We start from the raw sequence: 26,496 nt of genomic DNA on the forward strand, positions 1-26,496 counted from the left end.
GCCTTTAGCCAAATGTCATGAAAAACACTTTTGCACATCAGTACTTCTGCAGGGCAGGGTTTCCAAGGAAAGGGGATTGACCGTTACTGTCTGAAGCTGGATTTATAAACAGAGAAGTCTGAAATTGTAATTACAGAATCTTCGTTTGTTGTTGCTTTTTGGAGGTCCCCACTGCTCTTCAGAATACTTGTGTTTCAAATAAATATCCTTCCTCAGAGGCAGAAAGCTGAAGTACACTGCAAAATTCACATTTTCTTGGAGTAGGCCATCATTTGACCAGTCCTAACTGGTCCAACTTTCTAACATGTTCTCTCTGTGAAGTATTTCATTACTTTTTTCTGATTTAAATGTAATCCTTGTGTTCATTTTTGATTGTAGCATGCACAGGCATACTACATAGATGAGGAAAGCGAGTGCTTGCTTTATAGTAAGAATGATAAGCTGATACTTTTAGAGGTTCACATGTTGACTACCAGTTCTTCATCTAAGCAGCTATTGTTTGTCTGCAGTTTCCTCACTTGTAATAACTTGGGCCCTGCAGTATTTGTCTTTTTGTAACTCAAGTAACATCAAAGTCAGCTTTGCTGTTACAGTTTAAGAATGATGTCCTGTTCTAATGGCAAGTGGTGGGTAAAATCAAAATACTGAGGCTGGCTTCAACATAAGGAAGCCTGCTTGGTTCCTTGTCCATGACAGCTTTCAGCCTCCTTATTTTGCCGCTAGGATGACTTTCTGTGGTACTTGTTATACTTCAGGGGAAATGTCCATAATGATTACAAAGAGAAAGATGGGAGGGGGAAATAGGTTATATCTTCTTTTAAATCACCTGATATACTTGGAAAAAATAGGTAGCTTGACAGAGGAGAAGAATCCCTCTTCAGGGGTCTTCTGCAGACAGACAGTACCATGCCACACCAGGTTGCACTGACTGTGGGACACAAATACGCACAACTAGAAACTAGGTTTCTTCCCCACGGCAAGTTGGTCACATGTGAAGGAAGTTTAGAGGGCCGTGCCCTGTGTGTTTTTTTTTTTTTTTGTCCCCTGTTATTTTTGATGGACATTCTGTGGATGAGAAAATGGGATTGAGTGACTGGATTAAACATTTCAAACCCCCTCATCTCACCAGTAAGGCACTCTGCAAGGGAAAGGTAGCAAACACAGAAATGTGAACAACCTGGATGCCTCCTTCTACTGACTTGAAATTCCCCTTCTTGCAACTTGTGCTTGTTGCATCAGGCCTCTTTCCTCTGTAACCTCCCTTCAGTTAGTGGAAGCGCAGTTAGATTCCCCCACTGGCCACCTCCTCTCCAGGATAAACAAAACACAGTTGCATCAGTCACTCCTTGTGTTTTATCTAGTCCATTCCCCTAACCATCTGTGCTGGTTTTGGCTGGGATAGAGTTAATTTTCTTCATAGTAACTAATATGGGGCTAGGTTTTGGATTTGTGCTGGAAACACAGGGACATTTTAGTTGTTGCTGAGCAGTGCTCACACAGAGCCGAGGCCTTTTCTGCTCCTCACCCCACCCCACCAGCGAGGGGGCTGGGGGTGCACAAGACGTCAGGAGGGGACACAGCCGGGACAGCTGACCCCAACCGACCCCAGGGATATCCCAGACCATGTGGCGTCATGCTCGGCACATACAGCTGGGGGAAGAAGGAGGAAGGGGGGAACATTTGGAGTGATGGCGTTTGTCTTCCCAAGTCACCGTTACGCGTGACGGAGCCCGGCTGTCCTGGGGATGGCTGAGCACCCGCCTGCCCGTGGGAAGGGTGAATGAATCCCTTGATTTGCTTTGCTTGTGTGCGCGCCTCTTGCTTTACCTATTAACCTGTCTTTGTCTCAACCCAGGAGTTTTCTCACTTCTACCCTTCTGATTCTCTCCCCCACCCCACCAGGGGGGAGTGAGCGAGTGGCTGGGTGGGGCTTAGTTGCTGGCTGGGGTTAAACCAGGACACCATCTTAGCAGTCCTCTGCTGGACTCTCTGTGGTCTGTTGACATCTCTCTTGTACTGTGAAGAGGTACATGAGATTTCATATGCAGTTTCAGATAAGTAGAGGGGAATAATCTCTTCTCTTAAGCTGCTGGCTATTTCTTGCTCGTACAGCTCAGTCTCTGGTTAGTCTTCATGACTGTAATGGTGCGTTGCTGACTGCTGTTCATTACCATGCTCAAATGTACACTGTAGATTTCTACTATCTGAACTGAGTATTTTTCCAGACTCCCACTATTTTGCAACTTGGCATTTCTTTGCAATGGGAATCTTCCTTCAGGTGAGAATGTACAAAAGGACTGTGGGTTCGTGTCTGGAGGCTGTACATGCTCTCCTTTCATCTGGAGGGGAGAAGAACCATAATGATGTGGCATAGTGTTGGGACACAGCCCTGATGATGAAACTGTCTTGACAGCATATTCCTTTTCTGTCCTCCTGTCTCCAGCTACTACTTAGCTAAGGAACACAAAAGGGAAGAGTAAGAGTACCTCTATTTTGGCACGTATTCCTACAGCAAAGTGAGTGAAAAGCCAGAGGGTTTGGAATTGCTGTTGAGCTTTAATATTCATCCTCTGTCTAGTCGTACAGGAATATCTGTGATTCCGGTTGGGGAACCCTGGCTGGCTGTCCGGTTGAGATACCTTCTCCAGCATCGGGTTCCCAGTCAGCGCGGCTCTTACAGGAGAATGCAGTATAGGACAAAAAGGAAATTGACGGTTCTGTGAGCAACATTATATAGAGTTTAACTTTATTCTTTCTGGTTTTGTGGCAAATAAAGAATTTCATAATGCAAAAAAATGAAAACCCTCATTCCCATCATAAAAATTTACCATGGATACTGACATTGAATATGTGGCAGAGACTGTACATTATTTCCATGCTAAACTCCCACAGAGCCAGCGCTGTCTGAAACATCTTGTAAACCTGAAAAATCAATGTCTTGGATTGTTTCTTTATTAGCCTTGATCTAGCCTTCTCCTGAAACAATGTGGTAGGATTTACCATCTTTTGAATGTGTCTGCAGCTACGTTCAAGTAACTATTGAGTTGATTAAGGGAGGGGTCTAAACTCCCAATCCTTTAGAAGACTGATAGCCCCGCTGTTGATTTGATGTTGTTAACATTGTGCTGTATCAAGAGCAGATAATAGTGTCCTGCAAGCACGGAATGTCTTCAGACAGTGATAACAGCACAAGATTGGGAACAGTGTTTCTGATTAACTCGTGCACTTTCTGTCTCACCTTTTGCAGGCCTTCTAATCCCTCCCATGTTTCATATTCCCCTCTGTGCGATGCCAATGGAGGTCCTTACCTACTTGATGTATAAGCATAATGGAAGTGATTCATTAGATGGCATTTTTCATGTTCTCTGAACTGGTTTGTGGAAGAGAATATAGGAGTATAGTATCGCGGCCAAATGAAATAATTTGCTGTGTATTTTAAAACTAGATATATTTGAAACCTCATCTCAAAATAAAACTTACCTCCATGCACACAGGAAAAACAGTGGCTAGAACCTGATCCCCAGATCATTCAGATTGCCCCTCACTGTTGGTATGGTGCGTGGATCAGACTTAAAATGAGTATTTCTCTCTCCTTCTGTCACTCTCTGCTAAGCCACTCAGTATTTCATACTGGGACTTTTCCCAGTGACAACCAATGTCTGGCTGGCAAAGAGGCTTTCAAGAGAGGGAAAAGCGAGTATTAGTACCAGTTCTGCACGCCAGAAATGGCAAGTGCGTCGGGAGCGTTCACATTGCTGAGGTGCTGGGGAGACACAGTACTATAGTTATCTTAGAGGTGTAGGTGGTTTGGGGGTGAGTGACTGTTAGCAGTATGATATTTTTAAATAGATATTTTCCTCCTATTTTTTTTTTGGTCAGAAATGAGAAAAAAAAATCAGGAGCAATTTTTTCTTTGGAGCTTAACACTGTCAGTTGCATTTGTGTTGATTCAAGTGCTCTTCCTCAATGACCTTCATCTCCCCATGCCTGTGAGATGTGAAAGATGCTGTTGACACAAGCCAAGGCTCAAGCTCCCTCAGCTCATATCCCAGACAGCACTTTAACATGGCATGTTTGATGCTGCGTATTTCTGTCTCACCAACAAAGTGGCAGTGAAAGTTACTGCATTCATCAGGGAAAGGGAATGGAGCAGAATGAAAGCCACAGCAAACAACACTATCTCCCTTTTCTTCCCTGTCCCCAGTCTCTACCATGCCACTTCAATGCAGGAGGCAAAACAGAGAGGTCTGGGCACCTAAAACAACGCTTAGAAATGCACCCCACAAAATATAAGGCCTAAAATTAAATCAGCAGGTGCACACTGTGAAAACAATCCCAGGTCTGTATTTGCTGAAGTGATGGCTTCTGCGTTTGTACTAAGAAATCAGCTTATACACACTGAAATGATTGCAAGATAGTACTGGAGGTACTAACCCACCCCGGTCATGCTTGTCTTACTATACTTTCCTCAAGTGCATTATGCCACCACGGAAATCTGGAGGAAAAAGAGAACAGCCTGTGTTGCTCCACACACATATCAGGGCCACTGCAGATCTCCTTAACACCTTTGTTGCCAAATCAGCATGAACTAAGTCACTGAGGTTTGAAAAGGCAGTATTGGGAAAAGTTCAGGATTAGGTAAGTATTAATTTTTAAAATTAAAGTTTGGGGCCTTTTATTCTCTGGTTAAAACTAGGTCTGCCTCATGCAGTGGCCATTATGTGCCATGGTTCTTTGTAGGTTTGGATTAACAGCCCTTTGCCTTGTGCAGAGGTATCCAACAGACAGTTGCTGTGCAGCATCATACCTTGTCATTTCTCTGTTACTAAAAGTGTGAGCTCATCTGCATGGTTTCTGCAGATTTTTCTTCCATCCGTTCCTTTTTTTGAGGACCTCAGTACTCTTATCTCCGTATTAAAGATGTACAAGCAGTGTTTTGGAGGTGTGTGATGATCCCTTGTACTACTGCCACTTGCAGAGCATGTAGGGGAGCATCTGTGGTGTTGCTGCGGGTGGTAGTGGACATGCAGTACCTGGAGCAGTTGTCCTGCTCCTTGAGCCCCCAGCCACAACAGCCAAGGCGGGGATGTTGGGGGACACAGTCCCCTTCAGCTGTGCTTGTGCTGCCTGAAATCAGCTAAGCTGGCCAGAATGGTTTAGAAAGGTGGCAGTTACTGTTCCTCTGAACCGAAAGAAATCTGGGAGCGTTTGTGTGAGTCACCCAGGTGTAACAAGTCGCTGAAGGCAGGCTGGAGCGAGGGCCTTGGCCTGCACATCTGGGAGGGAAGGCTGTGAAAAAACCTGGAGCTGGTACAGAGGGAAATGTGCCCCGTTCCTGGTGCAAATGAGTAGCAGGATGCCTGTCTGCCAGAGTGGGAGAATAATAAAGGCGATATGCTGTGCTCTCCATTTGCAAAGCTGAGAACGGTTGCTTGGAGCTTATTCCTCCTTCACATCTCATTTCCTTTGGCCCCTAATCTGTGTTAGCATTACCTGTTAGTGCTCCTCTGTTTTCACTCCACAAATGCTGCAAGTGAAGTACAAAGCCCCTTTAAGTTTTGTGCCCTGAAGAATATGTCATATTGTTGTCTTTTTATGGGATGAAATAAATCTGTCAAATAAGGGAGTTAGCATAGGGCCGGGTTCTCTGTTCTGACTCTGCTTGGAAGTCGTTTTAGCAGAACAAGCTGAGCATCTCCTGCTCTGAAAGGGGGGACATAAAGGTTTTTGGAAGGAAAGCTGAGATTACTACAACCAGGAGCAGGGCAGGGAAGGGGGAGGACACCCCTGTTGTGGGTAATAAGTGGAAATTAAGTAAAACCGCAGAAGGAGGGGGTCGCTGGAATAGCTTGGCCAGCTGGAAAGCTTCGGAGTTCCTGGGTGCTGCCATCTACTGTAGAAACCTGCCCCTGGCTGGAGCTGCCGGCTGGAGCTGCGGCACATTACTCCCTTCCCAACACAGGCACTGCAAATCTGAATGTGCATTTTTTTGTGTGTGCCATCTAAATAACAGCTCTGTTGGGTGAAGTACAGAAATAATTTCCCAGGCCAGCTGGTAGGAAATCATGGTTATAAGTCTATCAGGGAATTACAGTTTAATCGCAGTCTATAGTAGAAAGACTGCACTACAGTTTAGTATTTTACATGAAAGCCTGCTATTGAAAAAATGTTACCCCCCACTTCAATAGATCTTTGCCGCCAACTGCAAAGCAGTTTCAGCTCTGTTTGGCTGGCAGAGTTCATTGTTGACAGACTAAGAACTGGAATTAAAATGTGTGACAGTGCATTAAGAAAACACACTAAAGGAGATTTAAAATACAGTCAAAGAGAGTCAGACAGAGGGGTGGGAGAGAGGAGAACAGGCAGCCGAGCAGCTGAATGGCTGGTTGGGGTGTGGGGGTGGCAGTGGCAGGGAAGAGGTGAAGGGATCACACTTCTTTCCCTTTGCAAAAATCTTTTTTAAGCAGCTAGCAAACATTGATGGCATTCTTCTGCCAGCCAGCCAGCCAGCAAATAACTTAAGCAAGGGAAGGGGACAGCGCAGCTTGGGTGGGTCTCACAAGCCCTGTGAGAACTGGCAGCTCTTTTTGTTTGCCTAATAGCTAAAGTGATTACTTCTGCCACTCATCCTAAGAAAGCTAACAGGGCTCCTGAGGACCCCTTACCACTAAATAGTGGCAATTACCATGGTCCCAATCAGAACTGGAGGCAAGGGGAGAAGAGGAGGTCGTTTGAGATGACTAAGTAAAATCCTGGTCCCTTACCTTTCCTGCTGGCTTATTCGGCCTTTAAATTCTTCGTTTCCACGTTCATTTGTGAATGGCAGCTCAAAACCAGAAAAAAAACGACCAAACACACATCCCCCCCCAAAAAAACCCAAAACAAGACAAAAACATGAAATGGAAATGGGCAGGGAAATATTTGTCAGGAGGTAGTTGCTGTGGTTGCATCTATCATCAGGCAGGTGCCTGGAGCCTTGTTTGTTCAGGGCCATGTGCAGGGCGTTCCCAGAGCAGTGTAACACCCGTATCCTACCAGCATGTGTCCAGTTTTCTTATTTTACACATAGTCCCACTCGATGTGAATGGACATCCTTGGCTGAAATGGGCAGAGTGTTACATTTTCAATGTCTGTATAGCCCCTAGTCTGGTGTATCTTCGCAATAGCTGTGTGCTAGTGTTAGAGAAGGGAAAGAGTTCCTTGTACAGTCCAGTAGACAGCCGCAGGGGAAGCCAGTATTCTTCATGTTGCTGAAAATTGGTCATGAGCCCTGAGATGCTAATACAGAGTAAGAAAGAAAAACTTACTTTACAGGAGAAATATGAAAAGAAAGTCTACATCTTTTTCTAGCTGTTGTACCTTAGTAAATATTATTATAAATAAGGCCATAGAAGGTTCTCTTTGCCAGTTTTCTTTGTGGCTGAAAAACTGGGCTGTTTGTAACTATGTCTTTTTTTTAAATTTCTTTTCTATTGGTACCTCAGGCTTTAGTGTTTCTGAAGTGATCTCTTAAGTTTTGTTCCATGCCAGCTTTCCCAGTCACTGCTTACTTGTGAACAGCCTCGCTAGATTCTGTGAAACAGAGTGCCCGTGGAGAGAGGTGAGCAGCTGTTTGAAATACAGGTAGGCAGGCAGAGACAGCTCAAGGCCAGAACAGGGTTTTTTTTAAAAATTGCTTCTCACCAAGTGTGGTGGTCTCACTGTACAAATGCTTGCTCCTTCTGTAGTACATCTCTATACAAAGTCTACCATCCACTTCCCATGAAAAGTAATTTCCAGAAATTAGTCTGGGCTGTAGAATTTTGTTTTCTGTCCAGTACGGGATGGATTTTGTTCCATGATTTCAGTTGGTCTTATATCCATGCTGGAAATAGTCACATGTCTTCAGTTTGAGTCTTGAGGCTGATCAGCCTCTTAATCATAGAATAGCTACAGGGAATTGGGATCAAGAAGGACAGTAATGACCCAACCAAAGGTCGTCAACCTTAGCAGAGCTCATGTTTCTGTTGAAATAGGTTTTTAGTTAGAAAACATCCATTTCGTGACCTGCTTTCTCTACTCCTTACTGGCAGATCCAACTGCAGTCCTACGAGTCTAAGCTCTTATCCTGTCCAACATGTCCCACCAGCCTCCATGTAGATCATAGCCCCTCCCTCAGTCCTTGCCAGACCTTGCCTTACTGTTCAGAGTTGCCTGAGGCCTTATTAGAAATATTAAGTGAAACTCAGGCCAAGAGGTGCTTCTTCATGCATCATCTTCAGTCAGTTAGTGATCTCCAGTTGGGCTTTATGTAGAAGCAGAAGTGGCTTGAGATATAACCTGGCTCCATCTTGTGAAGCCAAAAGAAGGACCTGTGGTACCACTGCGGTAACTGGCAAACATGATCAATACCTGGAGCTCTTGTACCTGTCCAATAGGGATTTAAAGTGTCTTGATGCTCATGTTCCTGAAGTGTTTGCCAGAGGGGTGGAGACAGAATACAGTCAGCCCAAGGGCAGTTTGGATAGACAGCAAAGATGCTGAAAGCAGTGAAGGTGTTTGTTTCCTTACGCAGCAATTCCCTTTAATGGTTTTGGTCACTGGTAATCCAATCAAGCTTGATGATGATTTTTATAAGGGTTAAAGCCCCAAGGTAAAATCTGCTGTTGACTTGACAGCAAGTATCCAGCAGCAATGCAGAATTTGAGGATTTTTTTATTTTCAAATATTGATCTGTCAAAGCCGAACCTGATAATTATGCAGTAGTTGAAGGTCATTGTGAAGGTACATTATGCTTTTTCTCAGCCGCTCTCTAGCTTTTTCACTTTAATCCAAAGGCCATGGGAGTTAAAAAGTTTTTTCATTGATGTCGGGTCAGTTTCTCAAGAGATTTTCTGTATTACAGTAAGCATTTCATATTTGCTTTTTTGCATGTGTATACGTGAAAATAATTGTTCAGTGAGTTATTGGGAATGGTCACTGTTGCTCAGATATTACTTCTAGAATCACTTAATCAGCAAAAATACATGCAAGAAGCTTTTCCCTTTCTGTCATCTGAAGAAGATTCTACTAATACATCTAATAATATGCCTGCTAGATCATTCAGCAACTGAATATAATGTAACAAGGATATCAACAAATAAAATGTCCTGGTCCAAGCAGTTGTTAGTTGTAGAAAGTAATTAATTTCAGTGAATAGTAGAGAAAATCTTATTTCTTTTAATAGAAGAATCTATTTCTCTGGTCCGTTTTGCTCTAATTTATGATTTGATTTTGCTTGAATTTGTTATTAGCATGAATGTCAGGTGTTTTTGTTGTCCTCTTTGCTTCTATTAGTATTCCTTTAAAATAGTCATGAGTAAGCAGGAAACTTTGACGATTAACAAGATCCCTAGAGTTTCTTATCTATTTGTCTAATCACATCTATTTCCCAGTGTTGGAGGACTTAGTGATTGGAAGCAAATGAATTTGAGTCAGGTGTAACTCTCAGCCAGAAAGTCTCTGGGATTAAGAACCGACAGGAAAATCCTTTCAGTTTGCATCTTTATCTTGTGGGCTTGCATGTTAATTAAGGTCATTCATGTTACCTCTTCCAGGATTCAAAAATTGAAATCTCAGCCTGGAGGAATTGTTAGACTTGAATGTAACATAGTGTTTTACATTTTAGTTTTTTCCTCATGTTAGCTTCCTTTAGCTAATTGCCACCACTTTGAAATCACAGTGTTTATGCCACTCAAAATAAAAAAAAAAGGTCCAGCTTTTTACATTTGCATATATCTCTACAGTGCATTCATCCACATCACCTTAAGCTTCCTGAATTTCCTAGTTTGCAAACTTCTTGTCTCTGAGGTGCCACATATGTATGTACTGAACTTTAAATACTCTGTTCTGGGAATGTGGATGTGCAGTTTCTGTGTTGTGGCACTTGTCTCATGCTTCAGTTTGAGATCAAAAAGCCTTGAGGTCAAAATGGACCTAATTAAATCTGTTCATACCTTTGAAAATCCCATCCATCTTAGAAGTGTAGCTTATCTGTATTATTATAGATGTTGTCTGCAAGCAGTGAGTTTATTGATTTGGCTTCTGTTGTGAAAGTAGCTGAAGAAACTAGCCCAAACTAGAAGTGAGTCCAAGTTCAGATCTCCATCAACTTTCCCCACACTGAAGAGCTGTTTGGAATTAGAATCCCAATTCACGCTCGTTATAGAAATAGGTCTTTTCTACACCATTCAGAGCTGACATTTCCCTGAACTTTGTCAAATTAAGATATGGGGATGTGCTTTGAACTTATTGTTAGGACAGTTTTAAGGGCTTCATTCTTCTTCAGGCAGATGTGATGCAGTTAATTTCAGTGGGTTTAGAGCAGCATAAGAATGGCTTGGCAGAGTGAAAAATTAAGTTCCTACCAAATAAAATGCGATCTTTACCAGAATCTTACATTAGCAACTGACTTGTCTGGTTTGTACTTTATAGCTTTGCGTTAAAATTTGTATTTACAGTGTCGTTATGTCTTGACATAGTCTTTCATAAAGAAATTTTTTTCTTTCTCATAATTAAAACAGTAGGAATTAATGACGGACTGGGGAGGCTTGCTGTTTCTGCAGTAATGAACTGAACTACTTAGAGTGGGTAAGAAAAAAATGTTAATACAGTGATTATTTTGGTCTGAACCAAGTCTTGTCATAAAAAGATAAAAGTATTAAAATTGCATTAGGCATATTAAAAAACCGCAACCCAGAATAGTAAACACATTGCTACTGTGTAAGTAGTATAGCTTTGATTCTAATGCTTGGCTAATTACAAGAGAAAATATGATAATTTCCTTCAAAATGGCAAACATTAAATCTGACCTTACCTGAGGTCCTTTGAAAACTGAGGGCACTGCCCTTGTACATTTATCTTCTTCTGTCTCCCTTCCCATTTTTGTCTGTTCTCTTTTCACCTAGGAACTTTTAAATAAAAGGTACAGTCTCTTCTGCTAGCTTTACTGAACCACATCCCTCTACCCAAACCAGTTCTGCCCAAAACAGTGAACTCCCCCTCCTCCTTTCATTTGCCGGTTCTTTAGCTCTCACTATTTCCAAAGGGACTGATGCACCTCGCAGCATAAGCAGGCTGAGGGCTGCCTGCAGTACAAAATACAGCGGTGTGGCAGAACCTGGAGGAGTCTAGGTGCCCAGGGTGCAGGCAAGTCAGTGAAGCTGGGGGAAAGGGGCTAGGATTGCCCAGCTCGTGTCATCAGAACAGGGAACAGCAGCTCACTGTGAAGTCTGGGTTTGCATTTGAGAAATCCCATAAATTTTGGCAGCTTAGGCTGTTTGTATTCAGCTCTTTGTCCTTTTTGTCTCTGAAAAATATTCTTGTCCTCTCGCCTAAGAACAGTGTCTCTTGTGTCGTGGTGCCTTGGAACCACAGGGACATGCAAAGATTTAACACCAGTAATTACTGAATTACACAATCAGCCAAAAACTGAGATCTGTTATGCTGTTTCCATGAGCATAGCAGAGAGATAATGTGTTCAAGTTCTTCTTTAATGAATTTTAGTTAATTTAGGAATATATGGAAAAGTCCTCCTTCCCTGGAGACAGCCCTTGACTTTCCCCTGCCTGAATTCAACATAGAAGCCATCATTCTCAGGTTTTCCTTCAAGTTGTGCTAAAAGTCTTGTTCTTTGTCCTTTCTGTGTGCCATCCTGTAGCATCCCTTAGTCTCATACGGACATCCAGTTGGCATTCAGGCAGTTGCCTTTCTCCATGGCTGTTTTTTGACCCTGCAGGAGACATCTGAACTTCCTGACTGGGCTTCTGGGAGTGGCCTCTCTTGCTTCAGCCATCTAATCTATTCAGCAGACTGAATCCCTTCTCACACTCGTACTGAATGAAAGCTTTTTTTCAATCCCACCCAGTTCTGTGTTGTTTCACACAACTCCTGGGATGATATTACCCATTTTCCTTTGCCGCTGTTAACTTCCTCATAAGAAATGTGCAAAACCAACTTCCTTCTTAAAATACACACAGCATGATGTTTCCAGAACATTTGGTGTTTGACAAGTCAGCTGCTTATTGTGATTTACCTGTTGTTTGTTCAACACATACCAAGACTCTGCTATTTGGGTGTTGAAAATGTAAACACATACATTAGTATTGGCTTGGGGTTGTATTTTTGTTGGCAGAAAAAGGCTGCCTAGCACAGTGGGTCTAGGAGATATAAATTATAAATTGATAGTATGAATACTGCAGTATAAATTATAATAGATTTAAAAGATGAACTAAACTTTTAGACCTCTGAGAGTCTGCTGTCCAAGTCTTCTTGCGTAGCCACACTCTTGCCATCAGTTGTGTTTTAAACCACTATTCCTCAGGATATTCTGAAAACTCCAGCTTCAGTCAGACTCTATGAGATTTTCTACTTTCATTTAAAGCAAAATCAAAGAATGGATGAACCCACAAACAGGGTTGAAGTAGACCCTAATGTTTCAGAGGCCAAAGGGCAAAAAAGAACAGAACCTCCTAAGTATTTTTAGTTTCAGAATTTTGAAAGTAAACATTTTTTTTTTTTTTTTTTTAGAGGCTCTGGCTTTGATTTTTCAGTGTTTGAGGTTGGCAGTATTGTGTCTGTGATGTTGGCTGTAATTCTACTGCATAACGAGACATGAGCACGCTTCTAGAGTACTGAGGGACTTACTTCTATGATGGCCTGGCTGCTGGGGAATTACAGTATTGCTGCAGTTACAGGCAAGATCAGAAAGAAACCCCTGGCAAAAAAACCCATGGATACTGCCCAAGCTTGCTGGCCTAGATGTGCCAGGGAGCTGATAGTCTAGTTGGTGATACAAAGATGCTCCAGCACAGTCTCTCTCCTGAACAATAGCTCACAGTTCAGATGAAGCAGATAGTATTTATCAGAGCTACATGAGGTTTGCAGTCCATAAAATAAGGCTCAAAGTGTATTTGTGTAGTTCAGGCTTTTTCCCTCAGGACAGGGCAGGATGGTTACTTTAAATCTCCTTTTAAAAATGGAAGGGATGCCTTCTTTAAAAGAAAGGAATGCGTAAGGGCTTGAGTTTTCTTAAAACTTTTTTGGACTTAGCCTGGTTTTCTATGGAAATTAGCCCCATTGAAATCTCTGTGTCTGTCTTAAGTTTCCTTTGCAATAACTTTTCAAAATGTTGGTTGAATTTATTCAGATTTGACAGGGGAGAAAAGGTCTCAAAGATATTATCTTTGTATGAGTTTCATAAAAATAGGCATCTAGATAGATGAGACTGTGATTAATACTCCCGCTAACAGAAAAAGAAGGCACTGTAGGCTCAACCACATTATTAAACAACTGAGAGTCCATGCGGGAGACTGCCATAGAAAACCTGCCTTCAGGCTGTCTCGGAGAGTCTTGCCTGCACCTGTATCCATTTCTTTCACTGCCAGATTTCCCAGCATCCCAGTGGTAACAGCAGCAAAGTAAAATGAACCCATGTCTTTTTTCCTGGACATATCTGTAGTAGGATTGCCTCTTTGTTAGAGCAGGATATCAGTGCACCTGCAGCATCAGGAGGATGCCTCAGGACCTTTAGAGAGAGCTCGATGTTGGAAAACTACCTAATTCTCTTGAAGCTAGCTGATCTCAAGCCCTCTAAAGTTCAGAGGGGGCTTTCAGTTGATATTGGAAGAGGCTTTGAGATCCCTGAGGAGGAGTAAATTAGTCTGTGTTAAGCTTCATGAAGGCTTTTTGTGGTCTGGGGATGTCATCATTGTTAGAGGGTAAGCTCTACAGGTCATAGCCCCACTGCGGACTGAAAGACAGGGCAGAAGCGTACAAGCCAGTGGGAACCTGTGACCTGGAAGCCGGACTGTGCAGTGCAGTAGGGCACCATACAGGACTTACCAGCTGGGTCTAGATGCAGTGTCCTGGCTTGCTGCCATGGCATTTCCAGGTTAGGAAGACCTGGGCTCCCTCCATACCTATGTGCAATGTCAGGCTAAAACAGTTGCCACGCATCCAGCCTTGGCCTTTGCAACATGCGCGTCCCACCCCGTGCTTCCAGCCCCAGAGTTAGTGAGGGGAAACTGCACTTGGTTGTGTCTTTCCCATTCCTGAACACCTCCTGCTCATAGAGTACACCACCACACAGGGGACCATGGCTATTTTAAGTCTGAGGCCAGGTAGCCTTCAGCCCCTCGTGGGCTAAGTTGGGTGAGGCTATGTCACAGAAATTTCCATGTGAAGGACAAAACTTGCAGTGGTTTTCCAGGAGAAAGACACTCTGACCCCATTATCAGAATCTGTGTAGCTGCCCTTTAGTGTCATTTAGCAACTCAAGGGAAAGAGGGTTCAGCATCCCATGGGTAGTTGTGTGCTGATCTGCAGCTCCCCAGATTAGGTGCACCAAGCCCTAGTTTTAGTCTAGATAAGTGTATGTAAATAGGGCTGCATTTTTTCCTTTGGTAGAACTTCGTGGAATTTGTGATCAATGAGGCCCCCTGGAGCTCTTTAGAAAAGCAGTTTTATGAGCAGTAGAGCTGCTGAGAGCTAGTTGCCTATGATTTATGTCTAGTGATTAGGTTATCTGGAATTTAATATGTTCCTTGTGCTAGTTAAAGTATCCTCAATAATGTCTCTTTCTTACGTGGAGTCTCTAGTGCCCAAGAAAGACTGTGATCACAAGAGCAGGAAAACTATTACAGCCTTTCTCCTCTCCTTGCCTACGTGCTTTCAGAAAACTCATAAGAATGCAAAACTTCTCAGACAAGTGTAGTCCCAAATTGTGCTGAAAACTATCAAAAGCATCAAAAATTACTAGAGAAGGACAGATAGAAAGATAAATATGCACACATCGTGATTGCACCAGCCTGATTTCTTAGGGAACCAAATACATAAAATGGCAAAAAAAAAAAAAGTAAATTTAAATGAAAACAGAGAACGGTAACTTCTGAGCTCTTGCAATAGGGCAGCATTGCAGCAGCTGCTTCCCATCCTAACCCACTGGCGTGACCCTTAGCAGATGCAGTGTGGATTTTAAGAAGCTATTGGTACCATTCATTCTGTATGTGCTCGGCTAGAAATTTATAAATGAATTCTAATATTTCTAAAATCTGGGATTGGAGGTGCACATATGACCTGTGCTGTGTGTGCTGATGTACTAAAAGTAATTTTCGTAGTGGTGCAGTTTGGAGGAGTTGTGCAAGTTTTCTGGAGAGGCAGAGCCAGAACTGTATATGGGTGTGTTATGTTCTAGTAATAGTCTCATGGGCAAGAAGCTAGTTGATAGTATCCGTATGTGATTCCAGGCATCCTCAATTATCTCAGTGCCTCTAGAAAAGAAGCTCTTTCCATTAAAGTCCATACCACCTGGCGACAGTGCAGCATTTACTGACCTGATTTTTTTTATGCTTTCCTCAGTGACAGCTTGATTTTCCTTGCCATGCTCCTAAAAAACCCTTAGTGTAAAGACCTTTTTAAAGGTATTTCTGTTTGGGGGTCATGTTGTGCCTTTGCCTATGTTTTAATCAATGTGTTTCAGTCAAGGTACAGAAACATTTTAAGCCTGGTGCCAGTTAGTTTTAATTGAAGAGGAGAAAAAAACCCAGCATGATTGGGTCCTTGGGGAGATGGTGAGTTTCTACAGCTGAGCCTTTGAAATATCTAGGCAGTTTAAAAGAGAGAGGGAAATAACTGTGAATGAAGCAGCCAAGAGATGGAGGTATGGCTGAAAAATTCCAGCCAAGAGACATGTGGAAACTGTGCTTGGAGATTTCTCATATGTTTGGATCTGATCCAAATGAATCAAAATCAACAGGAGACTTTTCTACTCATTGCAATGATTTTACTATTAGCAGACCCTTTCTTTCATGAATCTTTGCATTTCAGTACTAAGGAAAAGAAGGTTCATGTGTCTATATGGCAATTTGCCAGAAACAGTTGTGGCTATATGGCAAATCAGCAGTGCTGGAACAATAGTCCAAGCATGGAAATGCTGCTGCAGAACCACAGGAGGAACAGGGACAACTTCTTAGGCAGGGTGTTAGCAGCCAGGCCCTGGCAGTTCTTGGTCACAGGTTAGAGGAAGAAATTGATTCCTGTTAAAGGCCTTTGGCTGCTCCAGGCAATGCCCCATCCATATTCCATAGCCAGGGCTAGTAGTTTGTCATTGTAAATCGTAGAAATATTCACGGCTGTGATTTAGAGTGAGAGACAAAAAGACATGGGTTCATAGCTGGGGAGAAGGGTCAAGTGTGGGTCTTCTCAAAGGAGACTTGGGATTTTAGAGGAGCCCAAGGGTGTTAGGTTTCCTGTGCTTCCCTGGTGAATTACTTTGCCAATGGTTAAAAACCATTTCAACCCACTTTGCAGGTTTCAGCTGGGTACTGTGCAGTGGTAGCAGCACTGACCCAAGGCGTGAACTTGTCTCAGTTGTAATTAATGGAAAAACTCCCTTTAAGCTTAGTGACTCAGGAATTGAGTCTTAAGTCACTTGAAATGTTACTATCAGTGGAAATACACCTGCCCCGATTCCTCTTTGTTCTACTCAGGTCACCTGTTTCAGCTCAGCAGCTCTCAAAATTTCCAATATATTCACCCACCCACATGCTCAAATCGTGAGATGTCAAAGTCATGAGTCTCTTTCTTTTCGAATAAATCATGGCATCCATGGCTCTGGAGACAGCTTGACAAAAATGTAGCTGTAACTGAAGTATTTGCTGTAGCTGGGAAGTGTACAGAAATCAATTAAAACAGTCAGTTCTCACTCAATGAGAAGTTTCTCAGATTAGGGAACTGAAACGTCCAGCACTGGGATTCATTTTAAAAGTTAATGGCTTTTGAAAGCTTGAGCCAAACCACATTTAGATATTTCTCAGATCTAAGTAAAAAGAAGAATCAATTTTGTTTTGAGGACATAATGAAGGTTTCTTTTTGGACATTTACAACTTCAGAAGTAGTTTCTCCTCTGTGTAGGATTGTGGTCCCGTGAAAAAACTGTAGAATCACTTTGCAGGACCAGTGAACCGATGTATAGCACAAAATACTACTGCAGTCAGTGCTCCATAATCACCTGAGTCCATATGCCTAAAGGGTAGAATTATACTTTAAGTAGCGTGAGGGCTTGTCTCAACTTGCCTTGGATGCGTTATCCCCACATGGAGTTGGTGTTACTGTCTGGATAGGGCTGAGCTGAGGTGCAGAGGAGCAAGGAAGGGGACAGATCGTGCACCCCAGTGCAGTGGGCAGAGCTCAGCTGTCCCTTACTTTGCCAGTGCAAAGTCACTGGCTGTTGTTTCCATACGCTCAAGGAGCATATGGACCATTCATATGTTCTTGGATAAATTATCTGTGTTATAAACGTCCTCCTCAACATCATGAAGCGAAAAGAAAAAAGTGACAGGCTGTATTTAATGATTAACCCCCCCGCACACACTAAAGGCTATTCAGTCTGAATGCACGTAACTAGCGGGGCACAGCAGTTTGACTCACACTCTGTGGGCTCTCACTGTCAATACAGCGATGCTCTGAACCATTAATAATAATGTGACGTTTTAGCTGGGGGGAAATATACGTCTCTTGAAACCACATTTCTGTCTTCCACCCACTCTAGCATTCATCTGGATTTATTGAATAAGGTTAATGGATTATTTAGCAGGTTTCTCCAGCCATTATGAGCTAGCACACCCTGTTTATGTGGCTGGCCTCTCCTGTTCTGTCAGCTGTCATAAGCTTCTCAATTAGAAAAGGAAAAAAAAAAAGTATGAAATGGGTAACTATGGTTACCTGTGATGTGGGTTTTTAAGAAGTGCTCAGAAACCTAGTGGCAACAGAGTTTGGAAGTTCAAAGCTTTAATTTATTCAAAAACTCTCTTGAATCAGAGTATCAAAAGCATTTAGAATAAATTCAGAACATTTTCTTTTGTAGAACAATATTGCAGTCCTAAGCAGAAGCCATCAGACAGACCAACTGCTTGCTCTGCTCATGTGAGAAGAAAATAGGAGTGGGAGAGGGTAAATATGCCCTTGTTCCACTTTTCTCCTGCAGAGCTCAGTGGCCTTTGCAGTGGAATAGCTTGTGAAAATGGTGGTTTCTAGGAGAAACAGTACTTCCATTGTCCTGTTGTATTCCTATTTACACCGGAATGATGATTTTAAAAGTGGTCATACAGAGCCCTGAAGCTGTGTGTGCTTCAGGGGCATCTTTCAAGTAAAGGTGCCTACCTCAGAAATTCAGGCACAATCATGCTGTCTGCTGAGAAAGAAAAAAAAAAAAAAAAAAAAATCAGCCATGCTTAATTCAATGAGAACATAGGATAATGCTAAAAGCATTTAATTAGACCAAAAGCACCCTGTGAAACACGTGTCTTGAGGTCAAAAACTTCCCCTCTCAAGTGTTTCAGGGGGATCAGTGGAATTATGTACATATTTGCCTTTTGCAAAGCAGGGAGCTGCTGTGTGCTCTTCTTGGAGGATTTTCATCTGAACACACAAGATAGTAGCCAGCGCAGTGTTCCCTGTATGCTTGGTGGTCACTGCCCAGGGAAAGGGGAGAATAAGAAGTTTAGCTGTCCAAAACCATTGTCTCATCTGAACCAGCCAAATACACAAGAGTACAGGAAAGACCCATTTTGTCACCTATTTTATTATTGTAACATACAACATAAGGTGAATCCTGGAAAACCTCACATCCAGCGCATGGCCTGTCAGTTTATCAGTGCACTTCTGGTGGAAAATTATTATCTGCTACTGGGTCAGTGCTCATTTCCCAAGAAAGCTGTCTGAAAAAGGTGGGGTTTTAACTGAGGGAAGATAGGTGTTGTATTGGACCGGTGATTGCTGAGACCTAGGATCAGTCCCTGCCTCTGCCCCAACACCAATGATCTTGGACAAGTCATTTCATCTTTCTCCTAAAACACAGTTTTGTTTACTAAATGTTTTATTTATTATATCACTATGTTTATTAACAGAGTGGGGTTTTTTTATTAGAATCTCATCTCCTAGAAGCAGGGGAAAGCTCTTGCTGTGGGTATGTGCTGTTCTTTGCTCAGCAGGAGCCCTGACCTGGGCTGGCAGCTCTAGGTGTGTTATAAGCTACTCTATATTCTGTGTGTGGCGTGCTACTGCTGGGCTGTGGAGGGGTGGTAGGGATTGGGGTCCTGACTGACAGAAATCAACAACAAAAATGCCTTTCTCCAGCCCCTGCCCAGCTGCTTCTAAACCCAGGCAAATTCAATCTTTCACAGTAATTAAGCATTCATCAGGTTGTGAAGTGTAGTCTTCAAGTCGTTGGAGAAGTTAAGTGATTGAATTTGTCAATTATTGCTGAATCCCAAGAATGACCTCCAGGAGTTATAAAGTGCACTTACCCCTCTGTTAGATGTTCACTGGATCCGATCTTCATACTGGTGATTTTGCTTTGTGGTAAGATCATTTTCTAGAAATCTAGCCAGTAACTCTGAAGCCTCTAAATGGTTACTCCAAGTCCTCCTGTTTAACCAACTTGAAACAAATAGCATATAATGTATTAAGGGTGCATAAAGTTGAGAATATTGCGGTTTAGTCAGATGCAGGGCATAGTCATGAAAGGTCACAGATCTTATGGTATTGTTTGAAGTGCTGGCGAATTTCTAATGTGTTTGTGCTGTGGTTGTGTTCGTTCTGAAACTGAGGGAAGGCTGTGCTTGTATCTGTTAATCTGGAGGTTCCTTATTAATAGGCTGCACACTTCATTGATTTTTAATTAATTTCTGAAGAGACACAGAGGATAAGTGCTGCAGCCCACAGACATCTCTGTACTTATTGCAGTCCACATCTCTATTGATCGCCTGCCTAAGGAGCAGAAGTAATCCATTTTAAATACACTTTCTTGGAGAGAGTGAATGCACTACACAATATACTCTCCCGATTGTAATTGTATTGGCAAGAGGTCAGTGGCTGGGGTGGGGGAAAGGTAGCTCGTTGTTTAGTATGCTGTTGGCCCTCTGAGTGCAGGCTTCTCTGCAGGCTTCAAGAAAGCCAAGTTATCTCCCTCATGGGCAGTTTCTTACTACAGAGCATTAAGGAAGCACTGGTCGCAGCTTTACTGTTAAAGTTGCACCGGGAGCTCTGTTATAGGACACATTTAGCCCACCTGCCTCTTCAGAGGAAGGAGCTGGAGCTAGTCTAACTGTAGCAATTAATCTAAGAGAGAAGAATAGTATTCAAAAAGCCCTTTCAAATCATTAATGTGCTGATACCTCTCTCTTTGCTTGCCACTTTGAAAAGCATCAAACACTTTCCAGGAGTATGTGATCCACTGGGAGCTGAAACCTGAAGTCTCTGAGCACTCCCCAAATCAGAGGATAGGTAGGTTCTTCCTGCTGGCATGTGTAGCACAGGTTACTAGGATTCACTTTTGAAACAGTAATTCAGTCTTTGTTATAAGGACTGTGTTCCTGTCAGCCTCTTAACTGTAGTTACTTTGCAATGAGAATTTATTGCCCAGCAAGGAGAGTTTTGCAGTAATAAGTTTGTTATTTAGGCAGTTAGTTCTTATGTAAAGGCATCTTTTACAGAAAAAGTTGTCGGCAGCATATAGCTGCGGTTGCACCCAAAACAGTGCTACATACTCCTGTGCTTCCTGGACAGAGGTGAGTTGTGGGAGCATTAGTGGACACAGCAAGTGTTAAATTCTGACTTGCAGAGCCCCGTGGTATCCAGGGAAGGGCATCCCTGCAGTGGAACAGAAAGCTGCATCTGAACAGTCAGTCTTTTTCTTACACAGTGACCATCAGTACATTTCTGCCTTGCTTTTTTCTCTTCCTACATGGGGTAATGCACCCAAAGGACAGTCTCTTGAAAACATGGCTGGTTTGTGTGCTCACCTTCAGAAGCCCTTGTGAGAAGCATGTCCTGTAGAGCTAGCAGGGAGGCATCAGATGCTTTATCGAAGTTCTGGGGGTGACCCTTTACCCACGAGTCCCTGACTTGATTAAGTTTTTCCTATTACAGCTCTTGGTCTGTTCAGTAATTGGAGGGTCAGAAACTCTTTTGGGGTGTCTCTGCTGCAACGTACGTTTGTGCATCACATCTACATTGACCTAGTGAGGGTATGAGAGGAGCTGCAAAGCTGTATCCAGGTTACTGTGTGCTTACTGGTGACATGCTTATAATAAGCACAGCTACAAGCTACAATTTCTATCACCTCTTTGAGCTGCAGTACCATAAGCTGAGCTGTGATTTTCTTCAGAGATTAGAGAACATCCCTGTCCTTTTGAGCACCTTGGGAATAGGGAGAAGGTACTGTAGGAAACTAACGTAGCCTGTGTCCACACAGCCCAGGAGGTCAGGACACCTGGCCCAAGTGAAGTGGTAACACAGCCAGTATGAGCCAGTTTGCCCACTGAAGGCACTAAGGCTGGCACAGGAGAGCACCTTGCACCCAGCTGTCTTAAGGAAGCACTGTGGCAATAGTCTTGAATTAATTGCAAAATGGAGATCAGACACAACTCCACAGCTCCCTCCCTCCGGAATGTCATGTGTAGGAATGTACTTTGTTTTTCTCTTGTCCTATGTAGCACCTGCACAGATGTGACTGTAGGTGGGACCAGAACTTGGAGGCACGTGCAGCATGGGCAGTATTGAAATACCTGTTTTACATCTCATTGCTTCTGCTACTTAATATATTTATGTAACATCTTTGATCAGAAGAACATGAAGTGCTTCACAGACCCTTTATGTTCAGCACCACCTAATCTAGATACCTGCATAATTTGAGGGAGCCAGGGAGACAACTCATACTTTTCATGAAGAGTTCAGACAAATGACATGTTTGATGATGACAGTGGAACAAAATCCCCTTCTGGTGATGCCCGAGGAACTTCAACACCCACCCAGGATAGATAGCTTCATTTTAAGGACCCCACAGCCTCAGAATCGTGAACCAGTCAGTTCAGCGGTGACCCATTTATCTCTGCTATGAAGGGGTGAGATGACACTCCTGAGATTTTAATTTAGGATTGCAGAGGGTCTGGGCCCATCAAAATGTCTGCTCAGTCCGGTCAATTAAGTCTTGAAATGTCATAAGCTTATGAACTTGCTTCTTTTCACATTTCTTTCTGCTTTCTTCCTTTATGAATCACCTGTCATTGTGGAGTAGCCTGCATTTTTCCTGTAATTCTCATCTAAACTTTAGCCTAATAGCTTCTTTCCCTTCCCTTTTGCTTCCTGATTTTATTTTGACCTGTTATGCTTTAGCATAATTTTTATTTTGTGTTTTGGGCCATAGCTCAGCAGTGCAGTAAACCAGGCTTTAGGATTCCTGTTACTGAAACGAATATACTGCAGCAGCCACATGATGCAGAGCAATGGTCTGGTGTATACTTTTTTTCCCAGACTTGTTCTTTTGATGGGTAACTGGCATGTTTATACTGCCACAGGTAGTGTGTGTCCTCCTGTGGTTTGTATGAAGCCAGCTCATCTCGATTTTGTGCTTCAGCTGAGTCAGACAATGTGTGATCACACTCCCATGTGTGAGCAGACAGAATTTGTACTTCTGGGTAATCCACAAGTGGAGAGGTCTAAGACTAACCTGTGTGCAAAACATCACTGCTAACTTTTCACAGCAGAACTAGCTTGAGTTAACCTGTGCAGAAATTGTATTGGCACTGGTTATCTTTCCATAGGGGTAATAATCCAGCTGCACTGCCTCTTAAGACAAGTACAGATAGTCTTGTACTCTGTGTACTCTGAATGGTTTAGTCTGAAACCATTTAGCAATGTCACAGCAGGACTGTGAGAAAAGGGATATATTAGCAGACATGAATACACAGCACCCACACTGCTTGTGTCACACGAGCTCGGAGTGCAGGTCTAGCAAAGTTTCAGTTGTATGGTCCTGGTCTGGTGGACAGGTCCAACATGGCTGTAGGAAAATCCAGCTAGTTATATCGGCTTTGTATACTAAGGCTGCATCTAAAGACAGCCAGCTTGAGAGAAAAGCACTTTTACCTCATAGTACAGCTTGTTACACATGAATAGCACATTGCTTCCAACTTAAGTAAATTGTAGAGAAGAGAAACCGAGAGAGAGAGAGAGAGAGAGCTTAGTCAAGGGAACAGCAGATGGAAAGGAATATATTACTATCACATAAACTTTCTTTGTGTACCCTTCACCAAAGAGAGAGAGGTATTAACTTACCCCATATGAATGGGAAGTATTGAACTCCTAAATATTTGGGGTTATACCACAGCCCAGGCTGCAGGAATGGGCCTCCCTTGCCAGCTTTACCAGAGTTGGTAGAACTCCAGACATTTTCAGAAATCCTTGACAGCTAACCTGGTGGAGGTGTGTATAGCACAAGGTTTGAGTCCCCAGCTCAGTCTGGCAGCTTTGGACTGAAATAGTTAGCATCCTTTGCTTTCCCTTGGCTGTGAGGATGACCTCCAGTCCCAGCTCCCAAGCAGACCTACATAAGAAATCACACCTCTGCGGCTGAGTCAGTGTATTTCAGAGCAGTGTCAGTTTTTCCCTCCCACAGCTATCTCTGGAGTAACAGCTACTTAGATGATTCTGGTTGCTCCTGACAACAAAGGGCACCGCGTTTTCCTTGAAAGCGTATTTAGCCCCTGGTAAAATTACACTTTTTCCATGGGGTAAGCGGGGAAAAGATGATCATTTCAAGCTTTCTGTAGTGATTCCTGTTATTAAGCTAGCCTCAAGTTATTAGGATGAAAAGAGGGCAGTCTCCAAGGCTGGAGATTAATGTCCATGAGATTTGAGTTGGACTTGAAATTTTCTTCCTTCACGTACTTGTTTGATGAATCTGCCATGTGTGCTTGGCTTTGGTGGGTGGAAATTATTATCGAAGAAAGGCAGGCTGCTCTTAATTTCTGGATGGGGTAAGATCAACATTCCCTCTATTTAGGGAGATAATAACGTTTATTATAGAAAACAGCAAAAAGTCACATGGAAAAAAAAAAGTGTTTCTAGAACATCTGCTGTCTGCTGGTATTGCTGAAGTTGTTGGGGCAGGTGAAGGTCTTTATACTTATTTTTTTTAATTTGAATTGTCTTGCAAAATGATGTCTTGCATCATGCAAAGACATATGTATATACTTAAAGTTTAGTTAGTGATTCAGGACACTTCAGTTCATCTCTGGTAATTATCCCAAAGGGACTTTGCGTTTAATGACTTGCATACCTGCTTAAATTCTGTCCTGAGTAATGAATACCTTTTTTCTGGAAATGAGGTACAGGCATCTAATGGAAGGAGCTTTCAGATAAGGGTCATGCAATTCAAAGAGTCGGACATTCTCTGAACAGCAGCTGCCACCTTTGAAACAAATCCAGAAGCATCCTCAGTGGGGAAGTGGGACTCTGAAAAGTCCAGAAAATTGAAGGAAATCAAATAACAGCATCTGAAACAGTCTGTGCTTGCAGCTCTTACACTCTGAGCTGTACAGATGGAGGCTGTGCTCAAAAACTGCCCTCAGGAATGGGGAGACAAATAACAGCAGCAGAAAATAACACTGGTAGTGAAGTAAGAAAACAGCAAATTATGACCATGTCTTAAAGGCAGGACATCTCAGGGGACAACCCATAACTTTCCAGAAAAGCTTCGTTTTGCTTTTTTAAAAAAATCCCTTTATTATTCTATTTCGACCACCAGCCTGCCTTTGATGATGCCCCTCTGTAGATGTCTGCAGCACTGGAAGACCTGATATTGAACCTAATTTGATACTTTCTACTTCAGTTCAGCACTTGGAAAGATCAGAAAGCTGTCCCATCTCATTGTCTTTTCTTCCCCCCTGGATTTTTTGACACAAAGTCTCCTTTCCACTGTTCCACTTCAGTTTGTTGCCAGCACATGTTACCTCATTTTCAGGTCTGTCATTTTTCTTGTGACAAGAGCACGAGCATACCTGACCCTACCTGAAATGACCATGCCAAATCTGTCTATCCACAGTCCCAGAGACTTCACAAACACTCCATAATAAAATTGAGAAAGACTTTCTTCTTTTATAGCTCTTAAGGACTAACTTTTAGTCTGTTCAAGATCATTTTTGTTCTCTCTTATTTCTAGCCAGCTCCAAGAGTAAACTGATGGGTAGAGAGTAGGATTAACCTCAGCTAGTGAAACTGCTGATATTTTTTTTCACTCTAGTTATTACATAAAAAACTATCAAGGCTGAGAAGTGACAGGCAGGAAAGTCTTACTGGAGTAAAGCTCCTAGTGGCTGTTTACATCTTTCCTGTCCACCTCCCTTTGAACAAAGCCATCTTGGCTTATTACAAGTCTATCCTATGCCTCAGTTTCCCTGGTGCTGTTGCAAGCCTTGTGGGAAATATAGAAACGCATAGGCAGGTCAGGTTAGTAATTGTGTAGGCAAAGATAAAAGACCTTTAACACTACTCAAAGTCCTGGCAAGGGCATTTGTGTCTTGCTTCTGAAAGGAGAATTTACATTTTCACAGTTCATAATCACACGGGTAGAAGGGGTCGAGGCTGCAGGTGGTTTTACTGCTCTGTATGTCTATGTAAAGATCCACATAGCACAGGTTTGTCTTCGTACGTGACTCTGGTACTGGGTGAGGATAAGGGGTGCAGTTGTGAAAGATAAAAGGCTATTCCTCGCCCTGCCTGAAGTTCCAGAGGGACTTCCACAACTTATCTGTGTAACAGCTGTTTGCAGTGGCTGTTTGACTTCTTAATAACATTAGGTGCTGATTCAGAGAGTGATTTTATGTTAAGGGACCCTAGCAGTAATTGCATTTCTAATGACATTCTCTGTGAGGAAACCTCTGTTGTGACTGTGATGAGGAAGTAGCAGTGATGGGTAGGTCATGGCTGGTTCTTGTGTTTGTGTGAGATGAATCTGGGCTCAGAGATAATGGGACAACTGATCCTAATGGCTTAATGTTGAGCTTTTTCCTCTCAGGGGTTTCAGCATAAAAGTCCTACCCTATTGTGGATGTTCTAATATGTATACTAAAGTATGGGGTTTCTTATTATCTGGAAATTTTACACTTTGATAATTATATGGCATCTGTATAGCTCTAATTTGGACAAGTCCTGAAGGGCACTTATTTCCCCAGCTTCACAGATCACACCGCAAATGGAGCGAGCTTGAAAGTGTCATTTCCACAAACAGATCTCTTTCCATTGTCAGGGTCTAGGGTCACTGGTAGTTTTGTCTTGTAACTCTCGTAAAATGTCCTCTTGGTATTTGATCATGGGCTTGTTGGGTGGTGGTAGCACCAGCTGTGTGATGCAGAGAGTATTTTTTTGTTTTCATACTTCTGTGTCAGGTAAAATGATGAGAGATGTACATAGAGCACGTTTCCTGTGAGGTTCAAAAATGCCTTCAAATGATAATTCTTGGCATAGTATATGTTTAGACAGTATTGCTGCAGCAAATACTGTAGGATTCCCATTTTTAGATTGTTTTCATTCTGCTTGTATAGTCTCATTTAATGAAAATACAGACACATGTATACCTTTTCTCTTATAGTTCTGCCATCCACCTGTAAAACTTGTTGATAGGATATCAGGAAAATCTAA

At 42.6% G+C, this 26,496-nt stretch overlaps 1 protein-coding gene across 9 annotated transcripts in view; it reads left to right on the forward strand.

Annotated features, from left to right (window-relative positions):
* ERBB4 (erb-b2 receptor tyrosine kinase 4) overlaps nt 1–26,496 on the forward strand; it is a 645,851-nt gene that overhangs the window by 576,112 nt on the left and 43,243 nt on the right. The gene's annotated exons all lie outside the window — the stretch shown is intronic.

Source organism: Strix uralensis, chromosome 6 (assembly GCF_047716275.1).
Source record: "Strix uralensis isolate ZFMK-TIS-50842 chromosome 6, bStrUra1, whole genome shotgun sequence".
Taxonomy (NCBI): Eukaryota; Metazoa; Chordata; class Aves; order Strigiformes; family Strigidae; genus Strix; species Strix uralensis.